The sequence below is a fragment of the Sceloporus undulatus genome, chromosome 1, assembly GCF_019175285.1.
Source record: "Sceloporus undulatus isolate JIND9_A2432 ecotype Alabama chromosome 1, SceUnd_v1.1, whole genome shotgun sequence".
Taxonomy (NCBI): domain Eukaryota; kingdom Metazoa; phylum Chordata; class Lepidosauria; order Squamata; family Phrynosomatidae; genus Sceloporus; species Sceloporus undulatus.
The window spans coordinates 78,912,326-78,925,803 of NC_056522.1; the positions used below are offsets into that span (position 1 = coordinate 78,912,326).

Sequence of the window (13,478 nt, forward strand, 5' to 3'; positions counted from 1 at the left end):
TTTTTTTTATAAGGGACACCATTGTGCTATGTCATTATATTTAATGGGACTTGAGCATACACGGATTTTGTTATACACGGGGGATCTTGGAACCAAACCCCAGCGTATAACAAGGGTCCACTGTATGTAGTGTAAAAGGACCCATGGTATTTTAAGCTGACATCTTCTTGGCGTAATAGAATGGTTCAGTGCCAACATATGCAGAGTTATGTGATTCTCCTCATCCTGTAGGATGGCACTTCCAGTGTGGCAAGGGAGCAGTTCTCGGTTGAGAACCTTTTTGACTTGTGGAACCCTTTTTAGAATCCATTTCCATGGCAGAGCCCCTAAGAGGCCTAACCTATGTCGTACAAGTTAATTGTATTTAGGAGTAGTGTTACTTTTTTGCTTCTTATTCTTTAATTTCATTCACATTTTATTTCTTTCATTTTTCCTGGAGCAGCCGCAGAGCTGGGCTGGGAAGTACATGTGGAGCCCTAAGGGCTCCTCAGAGCACAGGTTAGGAACTGCTGCTTTAGAGAATTAATTCATTATGTAACTTGTCACAGAAAGTTATGGCAATTGTTACCATAAACATACCTACACCAATATTAGAAACTTGGCTGTTGTTGTTAGTTGTCCTCCAGTTGACCTCAACTCATGATGACCCTGTACATGAGACTTCTTCAAGTCCCACTATCCTCCACTGCTCTGCTTATGTGTTGTAGATTCAAGCTTGTGCCCTCCCTGGTTGAATCTATCTCTTTCTGTTCCCTTCTACCTTTCCTAACATTGGTCTTTTCTAATGAGTCATGCCTTCTCATAATGTGGTTGAAGTACAACAACCTCAGTTTGATTATCTTGACTTCCAGGGAGAGTTCAGACTTGAGCTGTTCAAGGACCCATTTAATTTTCTTCTTATCCACAGATGTTATTTTTAGTGTGTTGGCTTCCAAGCTCTGACCATGCATGGGATTAAGGTAGGGGCAAATTGAGAAGATTCTCCAATATTGTATTCTGGAGGCTTGTTGGCCACCACAATGCCAGCCACATTGGTTTTAATCAGCGGCCATAATAACTGGAAATAGGTTGTTACAATGCAGATGTAATCTACATTTGTCAAAGAAGAACAGACCTATCCCTGAATCAAAGAAGCAAAAGCCTATCTGAATTAAGAAAATTGTCTTTTTCTCCTAGAAACGTACTAAATATATTTCTGAAAGAAAGTCCAATTTTAAAGTATTGTTTTTATTTCATATGGAAAGAATAAACATTGTCCTGTAAAATTCTTCTGACATTCATTGACAAATCTGAAGTATTGCATTCTTTATGAAATACCATTGCATTGCTAATAAAGTGATCCCGCAGCTAGGTTTGCACTGCTTAATTTGTTTCCACAGAGTGATATTGTAATTCTGGCATACTAAAAAATTGCCTCACAGAGAAGCCTGGTTCCATTCACTTCTCATGATTTTTAGCATTCAATTTGTGACCGAGGGCTTCTAAAGGATACTGCCCTAAATTAAGTGAGACATGTTATCTCTATAATGTAGCTGAAACTTCTGTCCAATTTGCAACATATATTAATGCTATTTAACTATTTAATCATTTAAAGTCGTAGTGAGAATTATGAGCCCTTCCCAATGTTGTTGGACTCCCAGCAGCCCTAGCCATCATAGACAGTGATGAGCAATGCTGGGAGTTGGCAACCAACAACTTCTGAAGGCATCCATGATTCCCAGCCCTGCTTTAAAAAAAACTCTGCTGAAAAAGGACTCAAGCTGTTGGGGCAAAAATGAAGGAAACCATTATGCTTTGCAATCATTACATTTCTGTTCAAGAGGTGAAACCCATTGCAATTCAGAGTGGTTTGCACCCAAGTAAGAAAGTGTACAATTCAGTGCAATTGACTTCTTAGTAGACATATGTCAGGTTAAATGGTGAATCAGCAGAGCATACCTGCATACTCTGAAGTAGTTTGTTGTAGTCTAGAGCAAAAGATTCTACCTTGGGAAAGAGCAGTGGATGGCCTTTTCCAATACTTGTCTGCTTTTGACAAGCAAGATATATTGACCATTATTACTAATTGTGCCTACCAGGATTTTCAATTGCAGAATACCTGTCATGGCTGGCAGTATTATTTTGACTTTTCGCATTGTTGCATAGGATTCAGTACTGTTTGCTTTAAACCCCCTACTTTATTCTTATACACGTTGAAGTATAAATCTGTAAAAACAGATTTCGTGATATCACTGATTCAGTTTTGTGTTGGTCCCCCCTCTGGTGCATTTCAATTTCAAACTGTCAGGTTTTTGTTTTGTTTTGTTTTTTTAAAGTAGTGTGATATCCTGTTATGTAGGAAGGATAGTATGTGTGGAATGGTGGCATTTTTCATAATTATATTGCCTGCAGGGTTACCACCTGTCCTCATTTGATCTGATTAAGGTGAAATGCAAAACTGTCCTCATTTTGCAAAGAGAGGGGAAACAGTGCCAGGTTCCATCACAGGGCACAGAGAAGGAGAGGATGCGATTACATATGTTGGCAGCGAGGGAGAGAAAGGTAAATGTAAGATGTCAGTAAAGCAGGAAATCAAATGCACAAAAATAATATTAGTCATCTGTAGAGCTTTGTTCTGGTCCTAAAAGGATCAAGTTGCCATACTCTGTCAAATATTTAATTAACTTGGTGCATTATATCAATTTTCTGTGGCTTTAAAAAAAAAAAACTCCCTGGATTCAAAGTGAATGTGAATGTGAGCTTTTAGTTTATTAGACTGGGGGGATTCAGACTGGATAACTGGCATTTAAAACTATGAAAGGGGGGGGGGAATATTCAAGTGAAAAAAATTATTAAGGGGGAAGCTGAGAAAGGGCAGTTTGGATGTCTAAAAACCCCAGTGAGGAAAATCTCCCTCAGGCCCTTTTCTCAGTTTTTCTGTTGCTGTTGTCAGCTGCCTTCAAGTCAACTTGGACTTATGGTGATCCTATGAATGAGAGACCTCCAATTTATCCTATTCTCAACAGCCCTGCTCTGGTCTTGAAGATTCACAGCCACTACTTCCTTGACTGAGTCTAACCATCTGCAGTGCTATCTTCCTCTTTTACTGCTGCCTTCTACGTTTCTAAGCATTATCGTCTTTTCTAGTGTGTCATATCGTCTCATGATGTGGCCAAAGTATGACCACCTCACTGTAGTCATCTTTACCTGTAGGAAGACTTAAGGCCTAATTTGCTTTAAGACCCATTTATTGGTCTTTTAGCAGTCCACAGTATCCTTAGAATTATCCTGCACCACTACATCTCAAATGAATTGATTTTCTTCCTTTCAGCTTTCTTCACTGTCCAACTTTCACAGCTATACATATAAATGAGAAATATGATGGCTTGGACAATCCTAATTTTAGTATTCAGTGATATATCTTTACACTTCAGGATCTTGTCTAGTTCCTTCATAGCTTCCCTTTCCTAGTTCTAGTCTTCTTCTGAACTCTTTATTGCTGCCTCCACTCTGATTAATGATTGAGACAAGGTAAGGAAAATCTTGAACTATTTCAATGCCTTCATCATCTAAAGTTGTGTAAACAATTTGTGCTCAATATTTTTGTTTTCTTGGTGTTCAGCTATGAACCTGCCTTTGCACTTTCTTCCTTGTCCTTTTTAAATAATTGTTCCAAGCCTTTGATATTTTCTGATGGTAGTAAGGTTTCATTCTTATTTTAGCTTTTTTCCTAGTCCTCAAATAGAGTTGCCTCCTGATGTCATGTGACAAGCAGGCATTGGAGATCTAGGAGAGGATCCTGGAAGTTACAGTCTCCAGATCCTTGGCTGCCTTCTCACCTCCATGATGTCAAAATTGATTATAATATTCCTTCTCCCTTGCGAGAATGAGTGATTTAACCAAGCACATCCTTAATTTTTGTCATCTAGTGATAGAGCACAGAGAATTTGTTATTTGAAACTGTACAATAATATTCCCTGCAGTAAGATAATACAGCAAAGTCTCATGATTGCTTTGATTTTCCAGTTGGAAAGCAGGTGTCAGCATTCACTTTCCTTTATCCAAATCGCAAATGTTCTGTACCCTTGTCTTCTCTCTTTGCAGCTGTTTTGGGTGTCATTATTTTTCTGACTTCCATTTGTTGTTTTGTTGTTCACTGCCCTTGGGTTGATCCTGACTCATGGCAACCCTGTGGATAAGACATCACCAAGCTCTCCTGCCCTCCGCTGCTTTGCTTAGGTCTTGTGACCTTCCTGATTAAGTCTAACCATCTGACTTGTGGTCTTCCTCTCTTTCTGCTACCATCCCTAGCATTATTGTCTTTTCTAACACACTGTGCCTTTTCATGATGTGGCCAAAGTATGATAGCTTCAATTTGATCATCTTGGCTTCAAGGGAGAGTTCAGGCTTGATCTGTTCAAGGACCCATTGATTTTCTTCTTACCTGCTTTTTTGACCATCCAGATCACACATCCATATGTGGTGACAGGGAATACCATGGCTTGAACAATTCTAATTTTAGTGTTCAGTTGTATATCTTTACATTTTAGGATCTTGTCTAGTTCTTTCATAGCTGCCCTTCCCAGTTGTAGTATTCTGAATTCTTGACTGCAGTTTACATTCTAATAAAAGTTTAATCCAAGATATGGGAACTCTTTAACTATTACCATTTTCCCATTGTCTAGATACAATTTATATAGTTCCTCTGTGGTCATTACTTTTGTTTTCTTTGTGTTCAGCAGTAAGCCTGCCATTGCACTTTATTCTTTAAATCCCCTTAGTAATTGTTCCAATTCTGTGATGCTTTCTCCTGGTAATATGGTGTCATCCCCATATCTTAGATGGTTGGTGTTCCTTCCTCCTATCGTCACTCCTTCTGAGTCTAGAACGTCTCTTCTTATGATGTTTTCTGCATACAAGTTGGATAAAGAGTGACAGAATGCAACCTTTCCTTGCCCCCTCTTCCATGATATTTCCCACTTATGCAATTGAACAGCGAACAGGAGTGGGTACATCATGAAGACAAACAAAGGCAATTAACTTGGGCTACAAGAGCAATTGGAACAAATCTGATCACTCTGTGAAAGCTGACCTTCTTACTCCTTGTGTCACTGCAGTGCCCTCAGATAAAGAGCAGGGTGCTTTCTGATGATGCTGAAGTTATTTATGAAAAGCATCCCTCCTCCCTTTTTTGGGTTAAGATCATACATGAGCATCACACAGTGCAACCTAAGATTATTGCAACACAAGCTGTTGAGCTCTTGCTTGCCTGTTAGACATAGAAAGTACAATTCTGATTTCACATTTCAAGAGAGTTAGCAAAAAAAATATTTTCTCTGTCTTCAAATCGTTTTACCCTAAGGTGTTACAGTATCAGGCTATTAGTTAAAAGAAGTGTCTCCTGTTTAATTTCTCTTTTAAAAAATGAATGGCTTTTTGCCTTCTACTTGTTCCATTGTAGCACTGATTCCAGCCTCTAATAACTAGGAAATGAAATTCTTAGGCAGCTGTTTTTTGCTCTGTGGTGACTTTTTATTCAGCTACATTTGGTCTTCTCTAAGAAGACAATCTCTCATCTTGGAATCCTTCACACCACATGCTGAAAACTCCTGACCTCCATCTAGCTTTCTGAGAAAAAAGTCTGATAATCATCAAAGACCCTTTCCAGCATGAAGGTAGACATCCAAGAGCGGAACTTACTTTTGAGATTTCAAGTACATTTTGAATAAAAGATAAAGAAGAAAAATCGTTTCATGAAGTGGGCTGATTGTGCTAAATACCTAGTATGCCAACAGTGCAAAGTGCCTTTCACCCCATATTCATGCCATGAGGTTTGTACTGTAATATTTATGGAAACAGTGCCAGTAAAGCAGGGATGTGTTCTTGAGGAATAAGGTTACAAATACACCTCTTAAAAAAGGCTTTGATATTACTTTGTTCTCTAGGTCTGTTGTGCCTATGGTCTCAAGCTGTGAATGGTAGAGTTCTACCAGATTTAATAAGTATCCATTTTGTGGCTTTCTGCCCTTTCACGATGGCTGTTTCTGTCATGAGGGGGAACAGAGTCACTGCTGTCATGAAGAGGCAAATACCCTTTTTATGGAAGATGTCATTAGGCAGCTGTGTCAGTAGGCAGGTCTAGTACTGAACAGTCTTGTCTAGAGGTTAGACATATCAGAAGTGAGGCCTAGTGAGGCCATTATACCAGCCATTTCCAGGTACAGAGTTGTGAAAAATTACATCTCTATCCAGACAACTGTAGAGAACCAGTATCATGTAGTGGTTTGAGCACTGGACTCTGACTCTGGAGACTAGGGTTTGAATTTCTGCTCAACCATGGAAACTCACTGAGGGCTGGTACAGACTGGCATGAAAAACTGATTTCCAGCTGGCAGCTGTCATCTGGGTGTTCCAGCAGTGTGATGTTTATAGCTGCACACTGAAGGAGTGCCATAAAGCCACAGTGGAGCAGGAAAAGCTGGCTTTTTGCTGGCTCAAAAAGGAGCGGCGTCCGCTTTTTGGGGGGCTGGCAAAAAGGTGGATTGGGGCCACATTGTTTGGTTGCCATGCCTGCAATCCAGCTTTCTCGGGGACAGACTCAAGCTGCCACTTCAGGGTGGTCTGTTTCACGCCTGAGTGATCCTGGGCAAGGCACACTCTCTCAGCATCTGAGGAAGGTAAATGAAAACCTCCTCCGAAAAAATATTACCAAGAAAACCCCATGATAGGTTCATCTTTGGTTTACCATAAGTTGGAAACAAGTTGAAGGCATACAGGAACAACAGCCTGACTTAAGAACCCAGCATAGCTGCCCAACCTTTTCTGGTATGCCTGTTTGACACTTATCCTGACTATATTCATTTCCTAGTTTCTCTGCCCAAGTACAGCCCTCATGTGGAGAGTGTCGTGTCTTGCTGAATAATCACTGTACCATTCAAACCATGCAGTTGATGCCACCTCTGTTCTTTCATCTAGTTATGATTTTAGGAGATCTAGGGTTAGGATGTTTAACTGAATCCATTAGATATTTTAAAACTCTTCATCCCCTGAATATTTTCCTGGAGTATGGTCTCAAGACTTCCCTCTGTGTCCTCTCTTCTCCTCATTCTTTTTCACTTTGGGGGACCTGGTAGAGTCCTCACTCAGTGAAGAAGTGTGATTTGATTCTAACTATGGGAGCTGACAAATATTGATAGGAAATGTCATTATTTATTCATCACTGTTAATTCATTTTGAGCTGTTATATGCCCACTGAAGCTAAGACCATTTTAAAAGGCATTGAAGTATCCAAAATAACCTAATCAGTATGGTTTAAAATTGGCTAAGTAAGAATCATTATGGAAGAACTTTCAGATAGTTACTATTCCTATCCATTACCAACTGCTTATAAGAATTATAGGAGTAGAAAGAAACAAAAAAATCAAATTAAGTTTTGGAGGATAATTACTTCTTGAAATGTCAGTGGCTTCCTTTTCTCTGAGTCCAGACTTTATCCTGTTTTGAATTCTAACCAGGATCTTCTGTCATAAAGCAGTTTGCAGTGCTTTATTGTTTTTAAATGATGATGTCACAGTAACTCAAGGTATGAAGTGATTGGAAATTGCAGATAAAGTGAGAAAATATAGAATATTGTCACTGAAAATCCAAACAGAAATTAAAAGACAGTTTAGTTTATCTTGTACCTCGCTTCTCTTTCTTCTTGCTTCATCCTACCAGTACCCACAGTTCAATCTTTCCTTCCTAATAATTTTCCAGTCCAGCCCTATTGTTATTTGCCATTGTTTATTTGTCTGAATCTTGTGTGGACAGAATGGAACATTCAACTGGCTGTATGTGCTTTTTATGAATTGATTTTAGTTTTTGAAGGAAGCAGATTTTAAAAGTGGGTAGCACAAAACCCACAAACCTATTGTCTGCAGTTTGGCAAGGTTTATTTGCTTTGAAAAACAGACCATATTCATTTTATTCAAGACAGGTATAGCCATGTTGGATCTATCAATGGGAATCATGAAAATATGAATGTATGGATTTCAATTCATGTTTTGGGGGGAGGGGGTGTTGATTGGACCATAGTAGGCTTAGGTACAAATCAGATAAAATAGTCATTAAAACATTACTTTTAAAAAATGTTGCAGAAGAAGCACTGTGGGATTTTTCTACTATGTTCTTTACTAAGGCTACACTCAATTAACTATAAAAATAGGGAGAATACAGGTATGCTGCAGAAGTGAAGTTATCCCTTGCTTAATTACACTTCTAAAGTAATTTAGTTATGTCTTTCTTAGTGGCAAAAAGAAATTAAATATAAGTAACTTGTTATTTGTAACATTTCTCTGTGTTATGGAGAACACTGGTACAACAGTGTCCATACAATAATCTGATTTACCATGTAAGATACTGAGCTGCTCTCACTAGCCGCTTTAAACATCTTGGCCCAACAGTCTTTCTCAATCAGAATTAAATTGGTTTTGAAAAATCCTACTTTTATCTGATTTGGATAGTCTGTAATACAGCAGTGGAGCAAGGGGTCAAATTATTGAAAGGAAGCTCTTCTGGCAGCATAAAATTCCTATCTTTTGGCCTGAGCTGAGTTTGGAACGAGGAGGAAAGAAAAATAAATTTCTGTGTTTTCAATACACATCCTCTCTAAATTGCCAGCATTTTTCCAATTTCTATTTCCCCCATATAGATTAGCAAGAAAGTATCTTTGAAGCAAATACTTATAGCGGTTCATTTACTTTGAGTAATTTATCTTTAAAGCACCCATTAAAATGGAAACAGCTTCTGCTAGCAGAGGCCAGAGCTGAACACAAACAATCCAGCAGCATTTCCTCTATTGCAGCTGACACACTATGTACGCTGCCAGTAATGCATTTCATGTCATTTGTTTTATCTATTCCATTCTCTAGCAGGCTCTTTTAGCAGGTGCTGTGCAAGCACATTAGATGTTGTACACAAATTGCACTCTTTCTGCTTGTGACATGCATTGAGTGAAGAGACAGCGGGACAGTTAAAACAAGTTGCTACAAGCCTTTCTTAAAAGACTTGTAGGTTAAATTCCAAGCAAATTGAAAGCCAGTGTAAGGCTATAGTTCTGAGTACTGGATTTAGACTTGGGAGACTAGGGTTTGAAAAAATCATAGCTTGGGTCCAGTGGGTGGCTTTGGGCAAGACAGCCTCAGACTATCAATTTGCAGAGGAAATGTGAGGGACAGGTGTTTGGAATACAAAAGTGCCTTGTCAGAGATTGACTTCAATTCCCTGTTAAGTACAGATGGCGGTGACCCCAGATTTATTGATGTGTTAAACAGTCTTTACTTTCAAGGGAATGTATTTGGCATTGAGGTAAAGGCTTCTTCGATTATCTGTCTCTCATACCCTACAAAGATTGTATCACTGCATCCAACTTAAAGAAGAGCATGCATGACATTTGTTAGGCTTTGTAACAGACCTCACCTGGAATACTGTGTCCAGTTCTGGACACCATAATTCAAGAAGGATGTTGAAAAGCTGGAGTGCATCTGGAGGAGGGCAACCAAAATAGTGATAAGTCTGGAAGCCATGCCCTATGATGAGTGGCTTGGGGAGCTGGTTGCATTTAGCCTGAAGAAGAGAAGGTTAAGGGGGACACGATAGCCATGTTTAAATATTTGAAGGTATGCCATTTTGGAAATGGAGCAAGCTTGTTTTCTGCTGCTCCAGACACAGAAGAATGGATTAAGATTACAGGAAAAGAAATTCCACCTTCTCCTTGGAGAGTAGTGGAGTCTCCTCAAGTGGAGTTTTGTTTTGTTTTGTTTTGTTTTTAAGAGAGGCTGGATGGCCATCTGTCAGGAGTGCTTTGTTTGTATATTACTGCATGATAAGGGGTTGGACTGGATAGCCTTTATGGTCTGTTTCAACTCTATGAGTCTATATTTTTTTTATTCAGTAAGAAGAACAAATTCTCTACTATAAATATATGATGAGAACTATATAAACTGAGTGTTCTCCCACTTTGGCATAGTATCATGAGAAACAAAATATACTTATAACAATGATCCACAGCATAGAGAAAAAGGGAAAACAGATTTGTGCTCACATATGAAAGTTGGCTGATTTTTCTGGAGGTTTTTTTCCCCTTGGTTTTTACATCCTCAGTGGGGAGATATAAATTTAATATATGCCGACATATAGCTGCTCACTTAATAGTATTGGAGCAGAACTGAAAGGAAAAGCTGGCCATGCCAACTTTGAAAATTTTTTGGATGGAATGACTTAAGTAAGTTCAGATGCCAACCATAGTAATACCCCAGTTGTTGAATAAAGGCTATATATATTAATAGTTTATGGCATTTGTTTGATACGATTGGTTTATTCATGCAAGTCAAATAGAATCATTCAGAGGAAGAAAGGTGCTCAGTTTTGTTTGTTTTTTGTTTGTTTTGAGGAGGTAGAATTTCAGTTGTATTTATGAACTGTGTACAATTGTATACCAATTCCTTTCTGGGCATGATTCGAAGTGCTGGTTATGGCTAATAAAGCTTAGGTTTGAACTAACTAAAAGACCCTCCCTTCCCATACAGAACATAATGATCCTTCATCAGTGACGGGAATGGGTGCTTTGGACCATAATGGTCCTTTGCCAGAGAAATTTAGAGTGAACTATACAGGAGCCAGCACACCCCAACTTGAAAACTCATCTGCTGTAGTTTTCCTGATGAAGAATGATTAATCTGCACAATACATGGAATCACAGGGGTAATACATAAAATGTGGCAAAATGTTCCTCATGCATGCAGAGATTTGGGGGGGGGGGTGTCTGATATTTATTTATTTATTTTGGCCATGTGGGATGGCATGGATGGAGCCTTCCAAAGTCTCATAGGAGGTTAGTGTGCCCCCTCCAACAGATGCCCAATCCTGCCTAAATGGTTAAAGAAACCTAGAGCTCTCAAAAGAGCAAAGTATCCTAGGACTTTCCCAGCATCAGATGATGTTCACAGGAGAAGTATGTGAAAAGTATGCTTTTTGCTACCACATTGTTTATGTGCTAGGGACACCTGCTCTTCAACCCATCCTCATTTCCAGTCATGGGTAATCTTAAATATAAACAAATCAGTTGCCAACTAGGACAGCAATTTATAACCTATCTGTCACCTTGAGAGACATTGATCCTAATCAATCAGTCAATCAGTCCTTGCCCTCTTTAACCTCTCATTGTCTCTTTACCTGGCATATTCCAATCTTTTTGTTTTCTGCTGTCCATTAACAACGAGACATCTTGTGCTTCAGCTAATCTGAATGCTCCAGACCAATGTCTTTTCCTTCAAAAGAGGACAAACCTTGTGAAAGAGACAAGGTTGCTGCAAACCAAAAAAAAACCCATTAATTAACTCTAGTAAAATGAAGTCACTAAATCCTTTGGCATCGATGTCTGACACCTTCAAAGTGCTTATGGTGTCACAGAGGTACAATTCTTCAGCAGTGAATCAGACACAAGAAGGATCAAGGTCTTACACTTACATCAGCATTTTAATTAATTTCAGAGGTTTAGAGATTTGAAAAAGGCTGGAGGGATGTATCAGTATTTAAGAGCACTTTGTGATGGCAGTGTATTTTGTTGTTGTTTTTGGTCCTTGTTTCCATTACAAATCATTATGATTGTACATTCATAGATTTCATCCCAATACTTAAATATTTCATTTTTGATCTACATGTAAATCCCAAGGCTGGCTTTAAAAATCATTTAAAAAATTTAAAACACCAACAAATCTCTTGTTACATCAGCACCATTGGCTACTGGTCTGCTTCTGGCTATTATTCAAAGTGCTGGTTATGACCTATAAAACCTTATATAGGGCCGGTACAGACAGGCCAAAATAAAGCTGCTTTGGGTCACTTTGGAGGTATGCTGTTTAAATGACAGACATGTCTTAAGAGGCCAGAAGCAGCACCAAAGCTGTGCTTCGGTCCTTAGGACTGGAGCATGGCTTTGGCACAACTTCTGGCATTTTAGGATGCATGCATCATTTAAACAGCATACCTCCAAAGTGACTCGAAGCAGTTTTATTTTGGCCTGTCTGTTCGGACCCATAGCTTAGGTCCAGCCTATCTGACAGACCAGATCTAGCAGATCATATGAGCCTTCCTGGGCCATGGACCTCTCAGGAGGGGCCCTTCACTGAATCCCACTACCTTCACAGGCATGGCTGGTCTGATAAGGGCCTTCTTAGTGGCTGCCCCTAGGCTCTGGAACTAAGGCTAAAATGCTCCTCTCTTTGCAGACCTTCCAATCACAAGCAGAAATCTTTATTATTATTATTATTATTATTATTATTCCAAAAAGTCTTTTGAAACTGGAGGAGAGGCTTGAAGAGGTTGCTATACTAGTTTTATTATTTTAACTGTTCTATTTAAAAACATTTTAACAATATAGATCAAATTATTTTTCTAATTCTTTAATATCATTTAAATTTTGATCTTTTGAGTTTCTTACCTGCTTTGTAATGTTATTATTTTTATTATTTTATTTTCTTATATCCTGCAATCCTCTCAATATAGGGACTTACTTAATTGGTAAGCCACCTTGAGTCCTTGTCTTGGACACCATGCCCCGACTCCATCCCCAGGCCAGCCTTAATGGCCGGTCTGTTGAGCCCCTAAGTTTACAAAACCTATTTCACAAATGAATCCAAAAGAGTTTATCTCACCTTTGATTAACAAAATCTTTTATCATTTAGAAAATGTTTTGGTAGAACTCTTCCTTTAAAAATATATATATAAAGAATACACAACACCTTTCCAAAAGGGTTATTTCTGTAGCACTTCCTTCAAAATGTATAATCTGAGAATTAACTATTTCCCAATTCCCCGATGTCTATCATTTTCTAGCAATGGGCCACAGTGACAGAATAAAATGATTAAATGGATGGATGGATGGATGGATGGAAGGATGGATGGATGGATGGAGACAGAGAAAGAGAATATCAAATACATCAGTTGCATTAATTTTTTATTAATATTTTATTAAATTCTTAAAATCATTACAATACAAAAACAAAATATAATTCCATACACTAATTAATTCTTCGCATTAATTCTCTTAACCATTTTGTATTTTAACTATGATATTGTAAGTGTGTTTTTTAAAAGCTAGAAGCAGTTTTATATATCACTAGTTACATTTCATCCCATCTTCCCTCCAAAAATGTCAAGGTTATTTGTATAGTTCTCTTTCTCTCCACTTCATCCTTACATCAATATCCCTGTGAGAAAGGTCAGGCTAAGAGACTGACCCAGTGTCACTGAATGAATTGCACAACAGAGTGGGGACTAGAACCTGTTTTTCCCAAATTCCAGTGGAGCATTCCAGCCACTGCTCCACCACACTAGATCTCCTACTGACATACATTTCCTGTACAACAAATCTGTACATAATTCAGCACACACTAACCTGTTTGGGTCTTTTTCATAGCAAGACACAGGGATACACATATTCATCAAGACATGTAATCTTT

General features: G+C 38.6%; 1 protein-coding gene across 1 annotated transcript in view; it reads left to right on the top strand.

Annotated features, from left to right (window-relative positions):
- PRKN (parkin RBR E3 ubiquitin protein ligase) overlaps positions 1-13,478 on the top strand; it is a 678,545-nt gene that overhangs the window by 651,214 nt on the left and 13,853 nt on the right. The gene's annotated exons all lie outside the window — the stretch shown is intronic.